We start from the raw sequence: 27,129 nt of genomic DNA, 5'->3' as shown, positions 1-27,129 counted from the left end.
CAAAGAAACGTATGAAGTACATTCCAGGGTCCTTAATAGCCAGAAATGATTAAGCTAATATGTATATACATGCAAATGCGTTAATAATGTGTGTTTTATATGTTTTCCCGTGATAGTTTTAATGTTGGCTTGATATAAAATATCTCCCTCTGTTGTTACTGCAGCTTACTGCACCTTCTGTCCATTTCACGTTTCGAAGTGTCAAGGTGATAAATGGACACAGCAGAACGGCGTGTCTATTACACGTTTTGCCGTGATATTGGGTTGCTCACATTATTGTAGAGAAATTTAGAGACACTCTATTTCATTGATATTTGCAGGCATTTTAATTATGCATTAAGGTCTTGGACCCTATTCTTTTCTTTTTCACCCACTCTGGTTGAATTTCTGGTGTGCTTACCCTGTTGCGTGACTCATTTTGGGCAAAACTTTAGCTGACGACACATAGCCTCACATTTGACTCTAGAATAATTTGGTATGCAGTTTGACTCAGTTACTACAATGTGCCCAGCTTCTGTGGCTTCGAAATAAGCCCAACTCATAACTCCTCCACGGGCTGACAGTTGGTTTTGGTGTTTGTGTTGATTTGCTATGTTTTTGATTTCTGGCACATGTGACCCTGTGCTTAATGGCCAAACATCATTTTGGTCTTATATGTCCTAAGTGCATCGTTCCAGATGTTTTGTAGTTTGATTTGTAAACCTAAGCCATGGTGCCAGAATTGCATAAAACATAAGAACACAACATTCAATTTTTACCCAGTTGGTTGATGTTCATTGTTCAGTGTTGCGGTGACTTGAAGGATGTGTTAGTCTAGTCATTTATATGAACTACAACACCCTGATTGAGAGACATTTAAACAGCTTAGTATCCTACTGAGTTAGACTAAATGAGAAAAGTCAGGAATGGCACGCAGGTCATGAGTCAATGTCTGACTGACTGTTCCATGACTATTCATTTTGACAGTGTGCCTCCCCCCTCATGGACTTCTTAAGTGCAGTTTAGTTTGGCTTTGTTGAAAACAAGAGAATAAAAGCACTTTAAGACAGTAGTGAAATCCCACAAACAACAACAACGAAAAAGTGACGGGCTCCTGGCAACTCAGCATAAGTGTTACATGTCCCACATGTTTTATGAAATTATATGGACAGCCAGCATCTGTTGCAGCAGCTTCCCTGTCACGAGTACCTCACATCAGGTTTTCTTCTTTTATAATGCTTAAGTCTTTTGCATTGCTTGTGACTCAGGTCTTTCCTCTTAAATCAGGTGAGTTTGCAGAGAAGTGATTGGTGATGGGGCTGTGCGGTATCCAATCACTTCCACTAACTACACCTACATGATTTAATGCAATGTATCAAACAGATGCAAATCAAATGCAACACTTAATTAATTATTTGATGCCGATGATAAAAAAAAGTTTTTCTACACCCACACACGGCACATATAGCTCAGACGCTTAAGATAGCTTGCTGTCTTTACCAAAGTTCTCCAGCCGGATTAATTTTGGAGGAGACTGTCAGTAGCAACCAGCTTCACTACTCTACTGTTAATTGTTCCTCCTTGGGGCTAAAAAATAATCACCCTTTTCTGCATCAGATTTGAGGACACTGATTTGGAAAATTTATCATATATCTCCAGTCTGCCACTGGCTTCATAACGGCACCATAAAAGAGTTGAGCGAGGGACCAAATAGAAAATGATTACCCCCAACCCCAACATGATAGCATTATACAGCAACTAGTCTGCATATTAAAAAAACAAAACAACTAAACTGTTGTGTCATTAATGACTGGAAACAGAATTATCCAACACTCTCTGTTGTCCAACTGTCCCTGATCATCCATGTCACTGAAATAGTTTTTCACACACAAAATATATTAATGACACGTCTCATGTCCCACAGCTAAGAATCTTACAACAGAGAAAGAAAAATGAAATATTTCATAGTTATATAAGAGAAGAATAAGGTTCCTTAATGAGATGGGAGTGAGATACCACTATATTGAGGTCGACAAGATGTTAAAGAGAGCTGTGGCAACAGAGATGTTGCTGTTCAGAGTCCACTCTGATGTTATGTACTGTAGTGCAATACTGTAACAACTGCCACAAAAGACAAAAACTTTTGTACTGTTTAGTTTGTACTGCTGCTCATTCCTGTGCAATATCCCATCTGCCCCCCCCCCCCCCCCCCCATTCCTATTTAAGATTTTCTTTATTTAATCACTAGTGTGTACATATATATATATATATATATATATATATATATATATATATATATATATATATATATATATATAATGGAATGCCATTTAGGAAAATATTATATATATATTACAATCAAAGTCTGAATATATAGAATGAAACTTGAATATATAGAATGAAACTTGACGTCACGGAGGCGCTTGCGCCATCTAGTGTTTTCCTTGTTTGTATCTGCGAGGAATGGCACTATGAGCCAGTCCGCACGGAATCTTGTGGCTCAAATTCTAAGTAATGAGGAGCTAATTAACACCCTGGCAAATGCATGTTCTGGCCAACCTAATATTTGTACTAGTGTACCGCATCGTACTACTGATGAAGTTCATCGTGGAAGACCAAATGCAGTGAACCTCTCCGGTCAGATAACCCCTGGTTATCCAGCTAACGTTCTGGAGAACGTGCCTTCCACATCACAGGAGTGCCCCACAACAGGTCCCGTCTACAATCTTAGACCTTTCACTCGAAAGGGCACAAGGCAGAAGAGGTAAGAACAGAACTAAATGCACTGAAATTGCTAGTGGAAGGTTAGTAATAGCCCGTAGGTTTCAATTGCTCGACGAAGCTAAGTAAACAAAAATATCACAAAAAAACAAAACAAAAAAACTGTGCGATAGACTGACAGCGTGTGGACGTGGAGACTAAACTGTTCACAACAGTTAATTTGTTTAATTGTGGAAACATGCGACTTCTATAATATTTCACGTCCCGTAAGCTTAATCTGCAAACATTGTGTAAAAGCAAAGCACATCAGTTGTTACAATACATAGTTTTTGGCAGTATATAATTTAATGCAACTTTTTTTAAAGCAACAAAAAGTACTCCGTGAATTTAAGAATTTTTTTATGTGATTAAGTTAAGTTTCTCCACCCACCCATCCCACTATCTTCCATCATCTATCCATCCATTCATCCATCCATCCTCTTCCACTTATCCAATTCAGGATTCCAAGAGCCTATCCTAGCTACCATGGGGCTAGAGGGTGTTTATTAATGCAGATTAGACATGTGTACAGCATGGTGTATTTTTTTAATTAAATGTACTTCATTGATCAGAGAAGTGTGAGTATATTACATGCAGAAATGTTTACTTTGCCTTTATCCTCCATTAGGTTTCCAGCACAGCTAAGCAGGTCACATTCTGTGGCTCATTCTTTCACCAAAGAAGTGATTCTCTTGCCAGACCATCTAACTACACATGTGCCAAGGCGTAACAAAAAAGCTTGGCTTTTTGAAAATGAACATATAAAATCTGCACTGGAGTTTAGCTGTGACTGGGACAAAGTAATGCAGGCAATAAGGACTGCCTTCCAGCCAGTTGTTGAAGGATGCAGGTACGCATTAGATCCTTTTTTATAAAAAATATTTGTTTTTGTTACTTAGATTATTATACTATTAAAGGTCAGCTTTGGGTATTTCCAAAAAGGATCTGGGAGCACCGATCAGATGACTGGATTGATATCTTTTAGAGTTAACAAAAAGCCTTTTAATGTATTGTATTGTATTGTAGTCTGTTAGCCTTAACAAAAATTTCATATACACTATGTTTTCTTCCTCCCCTAGGCTACAGATTTTGCTGGCATGCCACACCAAACTAGTTGAGCCATCACTCTCTTCCAAACAGACTTTGAATGGAGACCTTGTGAAAAACTGTTTCATCAGAAGTGAATTTATGTCAGACCTGACAAGGTCATCTTATGTGAGGACAATGAATCAGTAAGTAATCCTGAGCATTTCAGCAAATGTATGTATGTTCATAAAATGAGAGTGAAAAAGGCAAAGATGGATTTTAAACTCCCTTAAACATTGTCACTTGTATTATGTTTTAATACATAATACATAAACATATTACTAATATTTATTATGACATTTTGTTGTCAGTATAATGAAATGTATTATGTGTTTTAATTTACAGACATATTATGATGGAGAGAGTAGCCATACAAGCAGGCAGGATTTCACAGAAACGTTGAATTCTGACAAATGCGGTAAATATTCCTATCTAAAAGTCGCTCCAAATAATCTGGAAATTAAGTTGGTTCAGTGTCTGTTACTTAGTCATCTTAGGCATTGTGTCTTTAGTTAAGTGTCAAGTCTTTGTTAAAATCATATTTAAATTTAGTTTAATATTTTGAGCAGGAAGAAATGTACCCCTAAATACATGAAAAGCAAAAGCTATATATGTGATTAGATGTTATTCAAAAGTTAAACTCCTGTTCTTTGTGTTCTCACAGTTGAAATTTCTAAAGAAGTTCCCTCAGCCATTCCCATTGTTAACACACAGTCCATGTCTGTTAATGATGAGGTAATCTGGTGCGTTGCTACCCAAGATGTTTGTACTGTTGAATCTTCCATCTCTGCTGACACCCTCACAATGTCCACCAATCCTTCTGTCGTTGCTACTGATGAGGATGAGCCTTACTCCAGTGGAACATCTGCCTCTGCCAGTTACAACACACCTGCCTTATCAGTGGGTTCTTCTGCCAGTGTTACTGGTGACACACGTGTCTTCTCTAGTAACACCTCCAGTGTGTCCAATGGACCTACCCAGCCAAGTTTATGCAGCACATCCTACAGGTATGTGTTTTGTACATGTTTGTATCTTTTAATCTTTTGAGCTACATTGTGCAAAAGTCATGAGCCACCCCTGCTTTCTTTGTATTTTGCTGGAAAAATAGGAAAGAAGCGCAGTGATTTACTGAAGTCTACAAAATTCTGTCTACAAACAGACATGGAAGCGCAGTATATTAGAGTAGAACAAAACTTGTAGAATTTTAATGAGCTTAAAATTCAAAATGTGATATGAGCCACTTTAGTCTTCAACATAGCTTGAACTCTCTTAACCAAGCTTTCTTGATGGCGATGTCTTCTTTTTCTTGAATTTCTTTAAGCATGGTTCAGGAATAGTTTTCCATGCTTTTTGTTCTGTTCTCTGTCAAGATGATCCTACACAACTTTAATAATGCTGAGGCCAATCTATGTATTGTGATAATGTAATTATGTCAACATCATTTATATGTAATTTAACTAAATAATTTACAAAACATTCTGGCTTTGCAGTACATATCTTGGCCTGTTTGAGGAAGAATACCTGTCAGATGACCCCGACCTCCAAGAAGCCATTTCAAGGTCTTTAGACTCAAGTGCATGTGAAAGGTCAGTACAACACAAACTTTTACTTGTCATGTTGAAAGGTCAACATATTAACCATTATTTTATGTTTGTTGCGGAAAAGGAGTCACCTGCTGTCTAGTTTTGGATCAGTTTGAATAAGCAAACTACAAACTGCAACCTACGATTTCTGTTGTCATTTGAAGATTACCAAGGCTATCAGATTAATTATATTTTACTTGATATATGTTTTGGTTTATTTTTACTTTTTTGAATGGAGGTTGGTTGTCAGTGTTGGATCTTGTTGTTTTTCTTGTTCTGCTTGTATTTATATAGTGTATTTATACTATTTACAAATACTAGTGTATTTATGACAAGCTAAAAAATTTTAATTTAATTTAACTTAAACTTAATCTTTTTTCCATTATCACAAACATTCTTGATTTGTATCTCTTTTTTGTTAAATATCAATTACAGTCTTAAGGATGGTACATCATTATTCTGTTGGTGGGTTATTGCCATTGAGACTAGTATATTTCTTTACTGTTTTTTTTTTGTGTGTGTGTGTATATTTCAGTGACGTCCAGAGCTTAGAGAGAATCTTGGAGCAGATTGTTACTAGAGTAAATAATGACAGCACTGTACGCTTCAACATCATAAGGCGAAATGTGTGGGATGGAGCATCCAGAGCCAATTTTTCACCAGAGAAAAAAACTAGATGTGAAGTTTACTGATGACTATGGAATATCTGAGGGTGCTGTTGACAATGAAGGACCTACTCGGGAGTTCTTCCGACTTTGCCTCTGTGAAGTCAAGGACAAACTTGGCGTCTTTGAAGGTCCACCCAATGCTAAAGTTCTTACGTGCAATTCTAAAGGTACTTATGATTTAATTAATTGTTGCCATTTGATTTATTTTACATCAATACATTATACATCAATTGGTTTGTGATTACATGTACGAGTTTAGTATCTCATACAGTTAACTAAACACAATTTTTTGGCAATGACAGAATATTTGTACCACATGTACCATTTTACAAAATTAAACCTAGATTGACTGAAGGGCAGATTCTCTGCTTTAGTTGAAAGGTTTGAAACAGTACTGGATATTTAGGAATTCTGGCCATTTTTATACATGCTCTCTCATTTCTCAAAAGTAATTATTCAAATGACTGATATGGTGTAATTCAACAATCAAGAGATGCACTTATGAATGGAAACACAGATGTTTTACAACAAGGTGCAATAGTAAATAACTGGAAGGACTTTGCCAGAAAACATCTAAAAGAACTATGCTATACTACTATAAAGATATGGACAGATGACACCAAGATTAACCAAAATGATGGAAGGAGAAAAGTATAGTAAAGAAAAGAATAGCTCAAGTCACACATAGTGGAAGCAGCGTTATGACACGGGCATGAGTAGCTGCCATAGAACCAAGCCACTACTGTTGTCAATGATATCACTGGTGATTTGTGAAGTGTAAAGGGCAATCTGTTCAGATTCTGTCACGGTTTGCCAGGGCAAGCCGTGGGGGATGTTGGAGAAAGGACCCAAACGCTGGACTTAGTGCAATGAACAGTGCATTTATTTACAGTGGGGGTAAATGTACACCACACAATAAGTCTCCAGAGTGCTCCCTCAACTCCTGTGTTGTGCCTTCTCCCAAGTTCTGGTATTCCGTGCTCTCTGCTGCCTCCGCACACCCCGTGCGTCCTGCAGTCCCGTGTTCCGCTCTCCTGAGGAAAAAACAACAGACGCAGCCGTTATGGCACCTACTCCAGCAGGCATACACTTAACAGTACTTGAGACACTGACATGGAGTCTAACTCAACGATCCTGCGCCGGAGGAAGCTCCATCGCTCTTTTAAGTAGTTCCCCCGACGAGCCTGATCAGAAGCAGGTGTGTGAGAACCTAGGCGTGACCAGCAGCTGGCAGGGCCACACCCATCAGGCCTGCAGGTGGCTGTCCTTCATCCTCCAGCCACACCCGCAGACACACACACACGTACACACACCAGCATGGAACACAAGAGCACAGTGCAGCAAACATACATCCAATAATAATAATAATAATAATAATAATAATAATAAAGGTCCACACTGTTCACGGACCCCGAGTCCCCGGAACCGGGTCCGTGACAGATTCAGCCAAATGCAAATGCTAAATTGATTGGACAGTGTAAATTGATAATAACCCAACGCATAACAAGCCAGCTCAGTTACCTGATCTGACTGTAAGGCTGTAAAGAATTGTAAAGAATTTTAATCCTTGTATTAAAAATAATACATAAAATGGTGTTAGCTTTCAATCACTTGTCTAAAACGACCATCTTTAAAGATGGTGGATAGCGTATAAAATTGACTGTAATTCCTAATCAGCTGGTGCCATTTTTTAATAAAATACCTCGAAGGAATTGCACTTCAGTATCATCTTGATTGTTTGGTTTTAAAATCCAAGGTGGTGGTGCACAGCAAAATTAAGATGATTTTTGTCATTATCCAAACTCTTATGGGTGCAACTGTATGGGCAATATTTTTTTCAGAAATAACATTTGATAACTTGTACTATAAAAAATGCCACAGTAACACAAATAATGATGCAAGCTTTTGAGATGATGTTTTATTTTATTTGTTAACAGCAATGAAAGATAATGGATACTACTATGCTGGCCAGATCATGGCAATGTCAATTGCCCATGGGGGACAGAGTCCATGTTTCTTGTCTGAACTCTTGTATGAGTGTCTTCAAAAGGGTCCAGACAATGTAAAAGTCAGCACTGATCATATTACTGATGAGGAAACAAGGTCACAAGTGCAGTCGGTGAGCATAATTTCCTTTGGTTCTTTCAATTTCATTGTAGGTCTTTTTTTGCTTGTCCAACATTTTTACTAACACTTTCCTAATTTTTCTTGCCCGAGTCCTGCACCTTTCTAGTAAAAGATCAAACATTTTAATGGCTACAAGAAGGAAGAACTAAAAATGTGTGTGGCAGGTTATGGTTCTGTTGGTTACTGCCCAAGAAACTCCAAGTTTCAGTTTTCAGAATTTAATGATTGGACTTGTTTTCCAGCTTAATAACTTATACCTCAGCCTCCTGATCGGTTATGAGGTTTCATAGGGTTAATGTACTAATTAAACACTGAAGCTATTAGTTTTGTATGTTCTACTAAATAGTAGAGTCAAATAATTCATTTTTTAATTTCCTCATATTGTTTTTAGATCGTACAGGCCGAGAATGATCTACAGCTGCAAGATGCAGTTGCACAGGCAGCCAGCTTGATCAGTCTTGCTGGTCACAATGTTTGCATAACACTTCAAAACAAACAAGAAACTGCTTTGGATCTGGCTCACTGGTATGTCCTTCAACGGACCCGTGCACCTTTTGAAAGGTATGTCTAAACACATACTGTAATGGTAAAAAATTAAGCCTGTCAAACTAAAGTCATTGTGTTGTGAAACAATGGTATTACCCTATTTGGGTGGTACAGGTCTGTAGCGCTCCATTCTAGTACAGTTCATAACAAAACAGATATCTTTCATTCATGAAATTAAAATTCACATAAAACGTTGTATCTGTGCTAATGTAGGCATGTGTTTAAATATGTAAATAAAAATAGATTCAAATTGAGTAGCATTTGGGTTGACTGTAGACTGACAGAAAAGTTATGCCAATGGAACAAGAGACCAGATGTATTTGAAAGCAATTTGTCACTTTTACTCCAATTCATGACAGGTCCCTGTGTATCATATTTCAGCTCAGTTGTTCCATGTATAGGCATTCTTTATCTGTATCTAAGACAGTCTGGCCCTGTAAGGGGAAAAAAAATGTTCTTCACCTCTGATACAGCAGTCCACAGGAAAGTAAAATGTAATTAGTTCAGAAATGTCTCTTAATAAAACCTCAAAATTTCAAATTACAACTTAAATACCAGTTCATGCAGTGTACACTACTTTCAAATCAGACATGGATTTGATAAGCCGAGGAGAATGGATGGAATAATTTTGTTTCAGTTTATACATGTGAGGCATTTTTTGTTTTTTGATTGTAGTTAATTTGTTTTCCTGCTTATATGGCATGTTTTGTCTCTGATATGACCCATAGTAACATTACATTATTTAGCACCCCTGCAGTGAGCAAAATAATATGCCACGATCTCATTCTTATATAGAATTAAGTTTTCTCAAATGCTTCCTGTGTTCAACTATTCCACATAATGTGAATTTTCAAATGAGATGAGTTAAGCTTTATTTCAGTGTCCCATTTGAACATTTATGCTTTACACAGAACTTTGTATTAATATCATTTAACTTTTAGCTTAACTCACAGGTTTAAAAAATGTTTTTGTTAGTTTTTGGTAAAGTTTTGAAAAGTATTACAGTAACCCTACATACTAAAAGGTAGAAAGACAGTATCTCCAACACTGGCAGCAAAGTTGTCTATAAATGTGACAGACATTGGTTTGGTCAAACCTGGTTATGTTACAGGTTGAAATATGAACATTATATCACACTATATGACATTACAATATCATCAAATTATTATATGTTATCAAAGTATTATAAACAACAACAACAATAATAATAATAATAATAATGATAATAAACATAACCTGGTTTGCAGGGAGTGTTTTAAGGATTTTGTTTGTATATTTTACTATACTACTTGATAACACAGGCTCATTGTAGATTGTTTGGTTTTTTTTTTCCTCTTTCATTTGTGTTTTTTTAAGACCAGCCCTATTACTGCAGAATATTATTTCCTTCCTCTGGGTACTGGAAATACACAAATAAAGTGTTCTGTGTTCCTACTTTTTATGTAATTTGTGTCTTTAAAAAAGAGTTTAAAGAGTTTAAAATGTATAACAATTTTAATTAAATAAATGAATCATAATTCCTGTTAATTAACAGATACATTAGTACATCATACAATCATATGTAACATATACTGTAACATTTTGTACTGTGACAGTATGGTTTGTCATGAAAGAAAAGTGTAGTCTAAACACTTTGTCTACTTTTATGATTTAAATGGCACAAGTGAATATGAAGATAAAACCAGTCTTTTTACCTTACCTTACTTTTACCTAAATAATAGTCTTGGACCCTTTTCAGTATCATGATATTTCACAATTTTTAGTGTCTGGCACTCAAATACATTTTTTAATTAACACAAACAAATTTACTAATAACTTAACTGAAGCATGCGGCATGCTGTCAAAAAAACTTCTATCCCATAATTTCCATTGTCACTCAAGGGGTCGATCTGCCTCAAGTCAGCCGTCAACTGCTGGTGATGGTAAGAACGATGTCTGGAGTGCACTTGACTGAGCGGTCTGTGATGCTGAGGAAGTTGCAACATTCCAACAGTCCACAGCTGCAGCGGGGAGTTATTTTCCATTGTCCTTAAGCTGTTATGGTTCCACTAATTTACAAATTCATCCACAGATCTGTTAATTCTTGGAAGATATACATGGTGAAGAGCCCTAATATGAAATGGGTCAGTGCTATCTAAAATCCCAACATTTTCCATAAAGAGGAAAAGGTCTTTAAAGTATGCTGACACAACTCTGTTTAGTTCACCCCACAATCTTTCAATTCTTTGATTATGCACACTTCGTCCAACCATAAAGCGTCCTCTGTTTGGCCCTCGATGTTCAATCATAAACCGTGCAATATCAATATTCTTACTGCCAGCATCACCCCTGACACATTGTAGGAGGCCAAAGAGATCAACGACACTCTGGAAAAGTTGCACAGCAGTTGATGCTCTGTTATCTGTGCAGCATCTCATGTGAGTAATGCAGCGACTATAGCCGTCAACTCCTCCATGAAACACAAACCCCCAAGGATTTAACTTATGGTTTGTGTCAATATGCCTGGAATAAGATGAAATATATTATTATTATGACACTAGATGTACATTAAAATAAAGGTCTATGACTTTGACATTGTACTTCTGTCATGTAACCTATTTCTGGAGATAAACAATATTTTAAACCCAGACATTATACAACATTGTTTATTAAAACACAAACAAAATATTATATTACTACAATGCAGGAAGTAATAATTAACATTAATCAAATTTAAAACGTGAAAAAAGGCATACCACACTTGATTTGAAATATGTTAACTTCTTTCTTATTTCTTGCATTCATTATCTTGTTTGCCATCTCTTGACTCTCTCAAGTGCCATAGACATTATGAATAAATTTGTTTCCATTTTTATCACTTACCTTGGCCTTCCTCTTTGAGATGTAGAATGATATAATGAGCCCATAACATGTGCTTCAGCTTTTGCTCGAAGTGTTAGCTCAGTTGACATCTCCATCAGTGATTGTTAAATTCCCTCAAGAAGTGTGCATAATCTTCTCCCAGAAACGTTTTGTTGAACATTATTCATGAGCACTAGAAATGTTGCAATAATGAAAACGTGTTCTTCAAGGTGACGTAGTATAAATTCCAAATTATTTCTGCCATTTGCACAGCTACCGTTTGAACAGCTGTCGCAAAACAATTGTCAAGCTCTAAAAAGTACTGAAATAGTTCAGCTGATGCCATTTTGTAAAGGCAGAGAATTCAGAAACACATCATCTCTAGAAATGAGGTTCATACAATCTATATATTCAAGCTTCATTCTATATATTCCAACTTTGATTATATATACAGACTATATATATATATATATATATATATATATATATATATTTAGTCAGTTAACTGAAAATCTATTTTTTCTTTTACTACATCTTATTAATATTTTGCTCTTACTATTTTTCTATTTATTTTTTATTATTTTATTTTTTTTAATTTTTTTTACTGTACCATTCTGCTGAGTAACTGTCTCCTGCTCATCAAATACATTTCATTGCGATGTTGACCCTATGCTAACTTGCATATGAAAAATAAAACTGAAAACTGAAACATGGGGACAATGGGAGAAAAAAAGGGGAAAGAAATACTGCTTTTGGTCATAAATGTCAATCACATTTATAAGAATGATCATTTGATCAATGAAGGGTGGTGCTTGTATGTTAAAAAAAAGGTGTTTTGCATGGGATGTAAGATGGCCATACTTCACTGGGAAAATGTGCATCTTAGACAGGTTGACCTTTCTGGCTGGGTTCCGGTGAGGCAATGACAACACATTCAGAGAAATTCCATTCTGCTTTTATGCCTTCCTTCCCTTTAGAAAAAGAAAGCATTCATCTTTAGAATACTGAAGTATAGAAGGATGTCTTTTCAAATAATAACGTCTTCTATTATGCTGAACAGAATTGTGGGACTTTCAGTTGTGCAGTTAAATGGCTTTCAAGAGAAGTAAGGAAAATAAAAAGAAAAATTGCTTGTTGATGTGCCAAGGCATTGATTACCATGCTTAGCTTTGCTGCCTCTCATAGTAATATATTCACTTGTGAAGTAATTTAATGTAGAAATTATTTTGCATTTTTGCAGTGCAAAGTGGAGATTGGTGTTTCTAAGAGATAGAAGATGAAGCTGAGAATGAGCCCATGCTTAAAAGGATATGTCTGCCATGCGGTGTTTGATTAATGGCACCACAGGCCTGCTCATCAAGAGGTAATAAAATATGAGGGCATAAGTCGGGCTGCATCCTATGGTTCTGGCAGGTGTGCAGGTCTTCAAGCACAAGCAACTCCGAGGTAGCCGAAATAAAACATCTATCTCTATCCTCTCTATGTAGTTTATTTCTAATGCTTTTACTAAAATTGATCTTTCACAAAAAGAATTAATATATTTTAGGACTGTGAAAATGTACATGTTTACTACCTACACTGCAATACATATGCACAGAAAAATACATGAATACTATTTCTGACACGCCTAAGTGTAATGCGAAAACTTCAGCAGCCATGGGAAAAAAGCATGCTTTGCAGGCTTCTTCTCTTTAAAAATTGAGGCTTTAAACCCCGTGCTTTGTCTACAATCCCAGACTTCTTCACCACAGACATAGTCTGGCCAAGAAAAGAGGCTGTCACAGAACGTCATGTTGGAAGATGGCAAAACACTGAATACTGTCTTAAAAATCCAGTCATAGGAAATCTCTGTGGCCCCCAAACCGGCTGCCTCCAAGAACTTGATAGGCGAGTGTGTGAGTGCATATGACTGAAAATTACAGTGAAGAATATCAAAACTCAAAGCCAATATTCAGCTGTATCCCCAGTTCATTTCAAGACATGACACGTTTTCCTCTTCCAAATTTATGTATATGTTATTTGTTTCTATGAATCTTTGCTATTATGTTACTTGTCTTAGGTGCAAGTAATTAAGAAATTGTATTTATATTTAATGCACACCCAGATAATGATCTTTACACAAATATGCAACAGTCAAACACAGAGACCAGACATTGGAGAATGTGCTAATGAGACAGTAGTTGCTTTATAACAGTGAAAACCACTGACATGCCTTCTAAGCAAACCGTGAGCACGGTCACGGTTTAACTGTTGTGGTTTGTTGTTTAGTGTTGCAAATGTGCTCGTCTTCTGCTCCTAATGAATCTCCACACCGCCTAGATCCTGTAGGCCACATTTCCAGCAGTCAGTATAGGATTTTACTCCAGCTGAAAGATGATCTAAACTCGTCCGAATCCACAAAATAACACCGCCAAACAAGCAAAGAGACAGATACTTGAAAAGCAAAAATAAGTTTTGTGCCCTTTATTTTGAGATAATTTGCTGAAATCCATTTTCTCCTTTCAAAAGCCCGTCCCTGAAAGAGCCACGCTGCAACAGTTCATTCCACTCTTATTGAGCTGTGATTCATATTAACCCACAGGCCATGACTGTTGTTCCTTAACATGCTGCAGCAACATATTCTAGCTGATATTATCTCTGTATAGTTCAAGTATCCTGTGGATAGCAAAAGTTTAAGCAAACTTTTTAAGCAACCCTGATTAAAATGTGTTATTTCCAAAATAAAATGAAACACAAATCATTTATTTACAGATTATGTTTTATTTAAGTTTTTTACAGTTCCAAACTAATGAAAAAGGAAAAAGGCCTGAAGCAAAAGTCAAGGCATTCTTTATGTATGGTCAGTGCTTCTTTTTTCTTTTTTTTAGATTTGAACTCCATTCTATTTAGCTAAAGGCTTCGAATTTTGTAATACACTTGGGCTGTCTTTAATGCCATTTTCCTTTGAGGTCTAACAACACATTAAAAAAAAAAAAAAGATTTTTAAGGTTGGGTGTCTCTGCAGGGCCTTGGTGAAACCTTTAACTTGCCTCTCTTGAAGCTGTCCATCGCAGAAGTTGAATGTCTCATGACATTTAGGTGTTCTTTCTTATTGCATATAACAAAAAGATCGGATGCTAAATTATCTGGTTAAACTGGAAAAGCATTTTTTGGGATTTTTTTTTCTTTCAACTTCATAATGTTGATCTCTGGTTCGAACATAGGAGGAGAGTCACATCCCTTTGGGGTGGAGCTGCTGCAGATACTGGAGCAACCCCTTCTCAATAAGGGCGCAGCTAAAAGTAGCTTTTTAGGGTTGTTCGTGCACGTGTCGCTGCAAAGCAGAAAAGTGAAACTCTCATTTTCTACGTTCATAATGACAGCACAAGCTGATGAAACTGCTTCACTTCTATTGCCTGATGACCTTGTGTCAATTATTTTAGCTTTTGTTTTGCCTAGGTAGATGCTGATTGTTTTAAAAAAGCACAGCACGTGCAGAATATTATTTAGGCAAATCTGATATAACCTGGCTTTTCCCATCAGTGTTGGAGTAAGCAATCCTGGAGAGCTAGCTGCAATCTCAGGCAAATAGTTAACCGAGAGTTCAGATCTGCTGGAATATGCACAGTCCTCATTTCCTTTTTTCAATATAATTAACTAATCTCATTTCCTTTTAACTTTATGCCATTTGGAGACCAATTAATTTTCTACTCTGTTAAATGTTATAATAACAATAATAACTTTATTTGTACAGAACTTCACAAACTCTTTGCAGTAGCAGCAATTTTAACCATGGGTTTCTTAACCTTTTGCGTACAATTGTGCCCCTGAGATATTAGAGTGCAGTTTTGCATACTGTTAAAATAATTTCTCTCTTGTCCTTTGAACAGTGCCTAATGCCTGACATTTTTTGTTGCCAGTAATAACACACAGCTGCATCTGCAAGTAATAAAATGTTACTAGAAATGCCACAATGAATCATGTTTTAAATGTCCTGTTTGCTGAGAGCTTATGATAGTAATAGTTGATAGAGTCCTACTGAGAGATAATTCTATAAGATATTAGTGAAACTGAGTCTCCCGTATAGTTGGGCTTCATAGTGTTTGCCAAAAGAAAAATACCTTTTTTTCATTGAATACTTGGTTGTATATCATTAAATATACATATCCAGTTCATTTCTTGGACATTTCTTGAGTTGTAGCTTACAAAAGTGTCAGTAATTGCAAGTATTTTTCCGACAGACTGGTCAGAAACACACAAATATATATTGCAGCTCTATTTATGTGTATGAGAACAGACCAACCTTCCCCCCATCTTACAGTTCTAAAGAAATTTGTACCACTGTATTCAAATATTTTCTGTTCTTTAATGTGTTATCTTGCAGATAATAGTGCAAATACTAGTAACTGCAATTAAAAAACATCTTGTTTTACCAGATTGCTTGAACTGTTTGGAAATAGTTCCCCCCATTTGAAACCCCTCACATTTTAAAACCGACAAAGGAAACAGAAACATAAGACTGTTTTAATGTAAGAGGTCAGTAGAATAAAGGGTTTGGGGTTTCAAATGGGGGATGTTTCTGAGTGTTTTCATTGGGTTCTTTTTAGATGAAGGCAACATTGCAATGTCTTCAAAAGTTCTTAGAATATAAAATTATGACAGAGGAAGAGATTGATATGGTGTCTTTTATCCAATACACTATAATGAGATGCTGTCAAAATAATTTCATGTCAGACTGTCACTTCGAGCTCCACTCAGTTAAACCAGCTCATCCCGTTCCCAAAGCATCAAATACGACCGTTTTGTCCAAGCTGCTGGCATCTCAGAGATATACAGACGGTGGCTTCTGCCATTGCCAACTGCAAACACTCATGTTTGCAAAAATGTCCACATGTCCACAGGTCTGGGGAGCAGTGGCATCAGAATACTCTCAGCCATTTTAATTTTGACTTCATGTGACTTACATGCACATTGTAACTGAAACATCTTATAGAAACTTGCATATGTGTGAGAAAAGGTATGTGCTGAAGTAGGTCCTCTATCTCCCGGGCATGCCAGAAGGCAAATACAGCTGTAACTGTGCTATTATAGGCTAATCTTTAATGTATTAATTGTGAAATAATGTCACCCATACAAGGCAGTCAAATGAATTTCTATAACATTTTTGTTTCTGAGCACTGGCCCCATTGTTTTTGTTGCTTACATGCACATTTTTCATAACCAAACCTCAATGCATCTCTGAAACTTCCAGCTCAGACTGAGCAACTAAAATATCAAATACTGTAGGCATTTAATTAGTATTTTCTATTTACATCCTGTTGCTTGGGCAGCGGAGATGATGAGCTGCTGCAGAGCTGAGATGTCTGAGTAGTATTATTATAAGTATTATTCCCACCAGACACTGAGCAATTAAGAAAATTAACTTAGCTCCATATTTGATGGTCCTTTTATTCTTCTGCAACAGACAGACAGACCACAATGCATGATGGTGTTGGCTGATGAAGGCAGTGTTTTCTCTACACTTTTTTTGGGAGTGTAACATTGCCATGTTGTAGTGTGTTAATAGTTGATGTTTGCTTTGCCAGGTTTGAACTATAGAGAAGGTCAGAAGGAGTGTCTTTGTGGATCTAGAGAAAGGACGTGGTAAGGTGTCAAGATACGAACTGTAGTTCTGTATGAGAGGTGTGTGAAGGTAGTGCAAGAGATGTATGAAGACAGCGAGACAGTCACAGATGGGTTCAAGGTGGGGTTGGGATTACAGTAGAGATCGCCTTGGAATTTGCAGTGGTGAACTCTGGTAATTGGTGATTCTGTTCTCAGACATGTGAAGCTAGAGACACCGGCAACCATAGTCAATTGTCTTCCAGGGGCCAGAGCAGGCGACATTGAAGGAAATTTAAAATTGCTGGCTAAGGGTAAACGTAAATTTAGTAAAATCATAATTCACGTCGGCAGTAATGACACCCGATTACGCCAATCGGAGGTCACTAAAATCAATATTGAATCGGTGTGCAACTTTGCCAAAACAATGTCGGACTCTGTAGTTTTCTCTGGTCCCCTCCCCAATCAGACCAGGAGTGACATGTTTAGCCGCATGTTCTCCTTAAATTGCTGGCTGTCTGAGTGGTGTCCCAGAAACGATGTGGGCTTCATAGATAATTGGCAAACCTTCTGGAGAAAACCTGGTCTTGTTAGGAGAGATGGCATCCATCCCACTTTGGATGGAGCAGCTCTCATTTCTAGAAATATCGACAAACCCCTCAAAATATGACTATCCAGAGTTGGGACCAGGAAGCAGAGTTGCAGTCTTACACGCCTCTCTGCAGCTTCTCTCCTCCTGCTACCCCCCCCAAAAACCCATCTCCATAGAGACTGTGTCTGCTTCCAAAAAGACAAAAAACAAACTAAAAACCAGCAACAAACAACTTAAACATTTACAAAGAAAGAATAATACAGTATCCACATCTGAACCAAAGAGTAAAACAGTGAAGTGTGGATTATTAAATATTAGGTCTCTCTCCTCCAAGTCTCTGTTAGTACATGACTTAATAATTGATCAACAAATTGATTTACTCTGCCTTACAGAAACCTGGTTGCAGCAGGATGATTATGTTAGTTTAAATGAATCAACACCCCCGAGTCATTCTAACTACCAGAAATCTCGAAGCACAGGTCGAGGGGGCGGTGTGGCAGCAATTTTTCACACCAGTCTATTAATTAATGAAAGACCAAGACAGACTTTTAATTCATTTGAAAGCCTGATGCTTAACATTGTCCACCCCAGCAGTGGAACTCAGAAACCAGTCTTACTTGTTATCATCTATCGTCCACCTGGGCCTTACACAGAGTTTCTGTCTGATTTCTCAGACTTTATATCTGATTTAGTTCTGAGCTCAGATAAAATAATTATTGTGGGTGATTTTAACATCCATGTTGATTCTAAAAATGACAGCCTCAACATGGCATTTAATCTGTTGTTAGACTCAATTGGTTTCTCTCAAAATGTAAAAGAACCCACCCACCACTTTAATCACACTCTAGATCTGGTTTTAACATATGGCATAGAAACTGAACATTTAACAGTGTTTCCTGAAAACCCTCTCCTGTCTGATCATTTCTTGATAACATTTACATTTACAATAATTGATTACGCAGCAGTGGAGAGTGGACTTTATCAAAGTAGATGTCTTTCTGAAAGCGCTGTAACTAAGTTTAAGAATATAATCCAGCCACTGTTATCATCGTCAATGCCCTGTACCAACACAGAGCAGAGCAGCTATCTGAACGCTACCCCAACAGAGGTCGATTATCTTGTTAATAATTTCACCTCCTCACTACGTACGACTCTGGATACTGTAGCTCCAGTGAAAACTAAGGTCTCTAATCAGAAGTACCTGACCCCGTGGTATAATTCTCAAACACGTACCCTAAAGCAGATGACTCGTAATCTGGAGAGGAAATGGCGTGTCACAAATTTAGAGGATCATCATTTAGCCTGGAGAAATAGTTTGTTGCTTTATAAGAAAGCCCTCCGCAAAGCCAGAACAGCTTACTACTCATCACTGATTGAAGAAAATAAGAACAACCCCAGGTTTCTCTTCAGCACTGTAGCCAGGCTGACAAAAAGTCAGAGCTCTTTTGAGCCAACCATCCCCTTAACGTTAACTAGTGATGACTTCATGAACTTCTTCACAAATAAAATTTTTATCATTAGAGAAAAAATTACCAATAATCATCCCACAGATGTAATATTATCTACAGCTACTCTTAGTTCCATTGATGTTAAGTTAGACTCTTTTTCTCCAATCGATCTTTCTGAGTTAACTTCAATAATTACTTCCTCCAAACCATCAACGTGTCTTTTAGACCCCATTCCTACAAAACTGCTCAAAGAAATCCTGCCATTGATTAATTCTTCGATCTTATATATGATCAACCTATCTCTAATAATCGGCTATGTACCACAGGCCTTCAAGGTGGCTGCAGTTAAACCTTTACTCAAAAAGCCATCTCTAGACCCAGCAGTCTTAGCTAATTATAGGCCAATCTCCAACCTTCCTTTCATATCAAAAATCCTTGAAAGAGTAGTTGTCAAACAGCTAACAGATCATCTGCAGAGGAATGGTTTATTTGAAGAGTTTCAGTCAGGTTTCAGAGCTCATCACAGCACAGAAACAGCTTTAGTGAAGGTTACAAATGATCTTCTTATGGCCTCTGACAGTGGTCTCATCTCTGTGCTTGTCCTTCTTGACCTTAGTGCAGCATTCGATACTGTTGACCATAATATCCTATTAGAGCGATTAGAACATGCTGTAGGTATTACAGGTATTGCACTGCAGTGGTTTGTATCATATCTATCTAATAGACTCCAATTTGTGCATGTAAATGGAGAGTCCTCTTCACACATTGAGGTTAATTATGGAGTTCCACAGGGTTCAGTGCTAGGACCAATTCTGTTTACATTATACATGCTTCCCTTAGGCAGCATCATTAGAAGACATAGCATACATTTTCACTGCTATGCAGATGACACCCAGCTCTATCTGTCCATGAAGCCAGATAACACACGCCAATTAGTTAAACTGCAGGAATGTCTTAAAGACATAAAGACTTGGATGGCCACTAACTTTCTGCTTCTTAACTCAGATAAAACTGAGGTCACTGTACTCGGCGCTGAAAAGCTTAGAAATATGGTATCTAACCAGATTCTTACTCTGGATGGCATTACCTTGGCCTCCAGTAACACTGTGAGGAACCTTGGAGTCATTTTTGACCAGGATATGTCCTTCAACGCACATATTAAACAAATATGTAAGACTGCGTTCTTCCATTTGCGCAACATCTCTAAAATTAGAAATATCCTGTCTCAGAGTGACGCTGAAAAACTAGTTCATGCATTTATTACTTCCAGGCTGGACTACTGCAATTCATTATTATCAGGATGTCCAAAAAACTCACTGAAAAGCCTTCAGTTAATCCAAAATGCTGCAGCAAGAGTACTGACAGGGACTAGAAAGAGAGAGCATATTTCTCCTGTTTTGGCTTCCCTTCATTGGCTTCCTGTTAAATCCAGAATTGAATTCAAAATCCTGTTCCTCACATACAAGGTCTTAAATAATCAGGCCCCATCTTATCTTAATGACCTTGTAGTACCATATTACCCTATTAGAGCACTTCGCTCTCGCTCTGCAGGCCTACTTGTTGTTCCTAGAGTATTTAAAAGTAGAATGGGAGGGAGAGCCTTCAGTTTTCAGGCCCCTCTTCTGTGGAACCAGCTTCCAGTTTGGATTCGGGAGACAGACACTATCTCTACTTTTAAGATTAGGCTTAAAACTTTCCTTTTTTCTAAAGCATATAGTTAGGGCTGGACCAGGTGACCCTGAATCCTCCCTTAGTTATGCTGCAATAGACGTAGGCTGCCGGGGGATTCCCATGATGCATTGAGTTTTTCCTTTCCAGTCACCTTTCTCACTCACTATGTGTTAATAGACCTCTCTGTATTGAATCATATCTGTTATTAATCTCTGTCTCTCTTCCACAGCATGTCTTTTATCCTGTCTTCCTTCTCTCACCCCAACCGGTCGCAGCAGATGGCCGCCCCTCCCTGAGCCTGGTTCTGCCGGAGGTTTCTTCCTGTTAAAAGGGAGTTTTTCCTTCCCACTGTCGCCAAAGTGCTTGCTCATAGGGGGTCATATGATTGTTGGGCTTTTCTCTGTATCTATGAAGCGCCTTGAGGCGACATTTGTTGTGATTTGGCGCTATATAAATAAAATTGAATTGAATTGATGGACAGGTTGATAGATGAGGTCATAAGGTCAGGAGTCCCCCTGGACTATGATGTTTGCAGATGACTTTGTGATCCATAGGTATAGTAGGGAGCAAGTGGATAAGAATCTGGAAAGGTGGAGGTATTCACTGGGGAGAAGAAGTCGGCAGAAGAAAGAAAGAATACATGTCTCTGGATGACAGGGAGAAACAAACTGTGCACAAAAAAGGGTTGAAGACCAGAGTGCAGGCAGGTTGGAGTAGGTGGAGATGGGGGTCATTTGTGATAGAAAAATAGCAACAAGGGTGAAATGGAAGGTTTACCTGCTATGATGTATGGTTTGGAGACGGTGATGCTGACAAAAGAGTCAGTTCTCCAGGTGCCAGAACTGTAGATGCTAAGATTTTCATTGAGAGTGATGAAAATGGAAAAGAAAGGAGTACATCAGAGGTCCAGCTCAGAATAAGCGGTTTGGAGATAAAGTTAGAGAAGCAAAGTTGAGGTGGTTTGGACATGTGCAGAGGAGCAATACACAGTGGATACACTGGGCAATAGATACTGAAGATAGAGCTGCCAGGCAAGAGGAAAAGAGGAAGACCTCAAAGGAAGTTCATAGAGTTCATGAAGTGAACAAGGGGATGTAGAGGGTTGGTGTGACAGAAGCTTAAATGTAGCAACTGGAAGAAGAAGTGTAGTTAATGAAATTAATAGGTGATGTGGAATAAAGCACTGTAATGAGCTGATTTACTAGTTAGTGTACAATGTAGGAAACAGGAGGTCACTTCATGTATAGCCTGGTCTGTGAGACCGAGGCTGCTTAATAGCAAGTACAAGCCATACATGTATTCTTATGTAAATGCAAATGTTCCCCAAATGTTCCTGTTTCTGCATAACTAGGCCCAGATGTATTATCCTGGAGTTCCATTGAGATTTTTACATTTTCACCTTGTAGAAAAATATTTAAAAAATAAAAAATATTTCTTAATCTAGCTTGGCTCATGAGTGGATCATCACAGTTAGATGATACGGTATACAAACTGCTTTTAGTCACAGTTTTCAAATTTCATGCACAAATTTTCTTCACCAGAGTTACAGCAGAGTTACATTCTTTGAACCTTAATGCTGTGCAATATAATGTGTAGAACAAAGTCAAAATTTCTGATGGTGGCGGTTTAAATGGAAGTCATAACTTTACTTTTTAAACTATATGATTTGCACTGTATGTTATTCACCCGCTTCTATTTTATGATTAAAAAAAGAGCTGCAAGTTTAAAATACGGCAGAAATAATGTCTGGAAAAGAGCTTTAGTTCTTTTGCATGTGTTTCTTTTGTGCTCTCATTCAGATGCATAGCATGTGGATAATTAGCCTTCTCCACTGATGAGACTTTCAGGGGAGGTAGGTTATATACTGCCTCCTACTGCTATCAGAAAAAAACTTCTGTTTATAATTATTCAGTTAATATGACTGTATCTTTTGTTTCTCATATTCATATGTATAAGAAGCATGTACTGCTATCTTCTTGGCAGGCAGAGGTTGCATAAACCATTTAGCCATGGACACTAGTGTCTGTGTGAAAGGTGGCAAGTTAGCCTGTTATCGTAAGCACAGCAAGTTGTCATGTAATATTGCGTTTAATGTGTCTGCGAAATGTCACATTGCTATGCTCCCCAAAGATGTATCTCCCCCCCCCCCCCAGTGCTGCACTTTTGTATTTGCAGTGGTTTATACTGTGAATTTGTACTGACACATCCTCTCATTTCTTCATCCCTCTGTTGGGTTCAAATGGGGTCGCACGCAAGATGTCACCGATATTGCAGCTAAAACACTTTTCATGATGTTCATTTGAAGAAAAACACCAGTGGCTGACATTGGGGACCTTCAACAAAAGAGGGCACATAAAATTGCTCTTACTTTTCTTTTATGAAAGGTACCAAAGGAGAGATTGGCTTTGTGGATGTGCTATAGTGAAGAGGCTTCTGTTGTTCTGTTTCCTACGTTTGCTGTTTGGTGGCAGTGTCCTGAGAATTGAAGCTGGTTGTTTTGACACGACTCTCTGCTTCACTTGCAGGTTTCTGGCTAATTAGGCCTTTCTTTTGAAAACCGTAAGTGTGCACACAGCAGCCTCACTGGCACATACTGTAGCTCAGCTGTTAGATCATCTGCCCTATCATCAAAGGTGTTAAAGAAATAATGATATAATGTAACAATAACAAAGCAATAGTGGTCATTTCTTGATTTAGAAGGTATGAAGACCAAAACCCCAACTTGGGTTTATTGGTATCTTAAACCATATTTTTTGCTTTAGCAAGTACATCAAGGCAAAGACCAAATCAGTGTTTGATTAGATCAAACACATAGCAGGTAGCTGTTTCATGGCTTACAGGATTTTTGAGAAACGTACAGTGCTTAACAAATTTCCTTGACCACCACCCATGTAAAGTTTATGCCACAGTTGCCCTGATGACTAAAATGTTATTTATGTTTCTATTATGAGTAGGCACAAGCTCTTTTGTCAGAAATAGATTTTTAATATTAAAACATAATAATTGTTTTTGTTCATGAACTTTCCAATTTACTATTTTACAAAATTAGAAGAAAGAAACAAATAGTAAAGCACATAATTATTTTCGATGATGTCGTCAAATTAGACTTATTTACCAGAAATTCTGAAATTAGATTTAGTGGTTGACTGTTACGCTTAGGTAATTTAAAACTCCTCAGAGAAGATGAGTGTGCTGTGCCTGTGTTTTTGACCAGCTTCTGAAATATCTGTTTTCTTGTTTCTTATGACAGGTGGTCTAATAAATTTGTCGAGCAGTGTACGTGCATTAGATTTTTGACTTATAAATGTCGGGTAGGATACCTTTGTGAATGACGAATGATACAGAATGCACACAAACTCCTAACCCTCAACACAATTCTTGCTGTTTCATGCATCCTGCATCAACACTAATCGTCTCCACTTAGCTAACAATTGCAATATTCAATAATTACATCAGAAGGGAGCACCCGATGGAAGTGGGACATTAAACTTTGCAAGATATAACATTTCTATTAAATTGGAGCTTTTTTTTTCAATCCTTTTAGTACTGTATGATAGGTGTGATTTTTGGATTTTACACCACTGGCACCTGAAAAAGCTACAACCTCCACCCTATGATGCTTCCCCCCCCCCCCCCCCCCCCCCCCCCCCTCCAAACAGTAATGATAAAAGAAAGCTGCAGCAATCTCTAGTTTATTTTCCCCATTCATTCAACTTAGCTTCATGCCATACATTTCTCCTGGTCCTCCATGACCTCTCTGCAGTGCCTATGCTCTGTGCTCCACAGTTTGAGAACCACTGCTTTAGACCAATCTGTCAGTATGTGCCAGCTGCCACTACCAAACATAAGGCAGTAACACATTTGCTTAAAAGCTGAAGCAGAATGTGCTCACTGCTGTGAAAATGAATGCAAACAATTCTCCAGTTGTAATGCATCTCAGTGCCTGCTCCCTAAAAGACCGTCTAAATGATGGAGCCTTTTAGTGAAATCAGATTTAGTCCTAATTGGATGACAGGCTCAGTGTGGACTCCCTCAGGACAGTGATGCACATACATGGGGGTGGATGAAATAACAAGCACACATTGCGCTATAATATAATGCCGAGCAATAAAAGTTCAACAAATAAAATCACGGGAAACTTAAATAGTTCAACTTGTTGCTGGTACCATGCTGGCAAACTATGAGGTGAGAGTTTGTGTTGCTGAGGAGCAAATGCAACAGCTGGTGTTGGATCAATCTGTTGGCACTGTTTATCTTTGTTAGTACCCTTGTGTTTGGCACTTGACACATTTTCTAGTGCTTGCGAGAAACTGTCCAGCACATAAAGGCAGAAATGCATTACAAGTAATCCAGTAAGCCCCACAAGCAACCTTGTTTGAAATGCAATCACTGCCTGGATTATGGTCACAAAGAAAATTTTTTGAGTGAAGGGCATAGTGGTGGTCAAGATGGATGATAGTCTCAAAGCATGAAACTCTAGAGAATACTGAATTTAATTTCAGTTATGTGTTAACAAGCTTGCTGAGCTTTGTGACTGAAAACACTCCACTGGTTTGTCTTATGTTCTATTAGTTCATTTGTCTGAAAATGAATGACCATTTAAAAAAGTCAACATTTTTCTGACCCGTATGATGATGGTGTGATGAATTTCTGCTGTTGCTTAATCCACAGAGAGCCACATTTCCTGTAAACGGAAAACCGAGAAACATATTCAGTTTACTGAAGTGGCTTGCACGGCCGTGGGGCCATGCATTTCCACCGAATGCTGTGGGAATTAAAATTACCTAGTCAATATCTGTATAGATATTCAGCTTGATGTTTTTTCCCCAATTCAGATCTAATGTGCTTTCAAAGTGTTCCTTGAATTCTTTTGAGCTGTATATAGCCTGTGCAACAAAGCAATGCTAGAGTCAATAATATACACGTTACTTTGCCTGATTTTCCTTGGTGGTGGTGGTGGTAATGGTGGTGGTGGGGGGAGGGGGGGGGGAGGGGTGTAAAACTGGTTATTTGAAGTGGAAAGAAGGCAATACATAAATCAACACAAGAATCTTTTTTCTTTTTTTCAGTGAGAATTACCAAAGCCTCTTAATTACCCAGAACTCACATTGATTCTCAGTGAAATGGAAACACTAATAGGAACTTCTTCTTCTCTCTCTCAGAGCTAAAACCACTGGAGCCCTTTAAAGGGTCTCTATCTGAGAAATGTCCTGCTGCTTTCCCAGAAGGAAGATTCAGGCTATGCAGCCTGTCACGATCTTCAAACATGAACAAAGACAGAACCGGCGGGGCTAGTGCCACCCCATGATATCTCCTCAGAACACACAGCACAAGAAATGAAAAATAAAATTAAGAAAAAAAACCCCAAAACAATTATATTTGGAGTAATGCTCTACAGGAGGCATCTGGGATGCTAGATTACACTTTAGTTTTCACCCAGGTACAAAACAGATGAGGAATCATTATGGCCTGTCACTACTTTGCTTTTTTCAGCATAATATAATGATGATATGGGGATAGGTGGATGATTCCACTGTCTTAAAAAAAAAGGTAAGTGGTGAAAGGTGAGTTTATTCTCGCATTTTCACTTAAGCCCAGTTTATACATTCAGAGCAATATTTGATAACGGTGTGGCTTAAGTGGTTGTCAAGATAGGTAATCAATTCTGGCTTTTGTCCCAAGGATACATTGACCCTTTTTGTGCATAATTGTTTGTCACAGAAGCACAAAAAACAGCTTTTGCAATCAGTACCCCTATAAGGAAAAAGAAGATAAAGAATGGGAAAGAGGGAAAAGCTAAGTAGACAAACAGGCTGTAGCTTCTGATTTTTTCAAACCCAGAGAAATATTAAGGCTTTCAAAGTAGCATTTATTTCCTTCCTTCCTTGTTTGGCTTTCTAACATTGTTGATGGGCATTAGGAGGAGGAGGCAGGGCATCTGACTGGGCGCTGTTGCAGTCCATTGACTGTTTTCTTCAGAGGGAAAGGTCAGAGGATACAGTACGATGGGGCACCTGCTGAAGGTAATCATTAATAAGCCTGCTGTCCTGTCAGCAGCCGCTGGCTTTACCAGATGTGTTCTGCTAAAAAGAAGGAAATATGTCAGAAGTGTCCTCACATCATTATTATACTAATTGGCAGTTCTAAGCCAACAATCAACATGGATGCTTTATGATACAGCAAACAAAATTTGGGGAATGTTAGACTTGTGTTAGCTGCACATTGTACATTTGACCATTGTCAGTGAA

General features: G+C 37.9%; 1 pseudogene; it reads left to right on the top strand.

Moving 5' to 3' along the window:
• The first annotated feature begins 2,016 nt into the window (after positions 1 to 2,016).
• On the top strand, positions 2,017 to 10,703 carry LOC148102201 (uncharacterized; annotated as a pseudogene).
• Positions 10,704 to 27,129: the final 16,426 nt, after the last annotated feature.

Source organism: Neolamprologus brichardi, chromosome 7, assembly GCF_056152115.1.
Source record: "Neolamprologus brichardi isolate AB-2024 chromosome 7, ASM5615211v1, whole genome shotgun sequence".
NCBI lineage: Eukaryota > Metazoa > Chordata > Actinopteri > Cichliformes > Cichlidae > Neolamprologus > Neolamprologus brichardi.
Note: the sequence above shows the minus strand (reverse complement) of the source record. Positions and strands in the feature narration are given on the sequence as shown.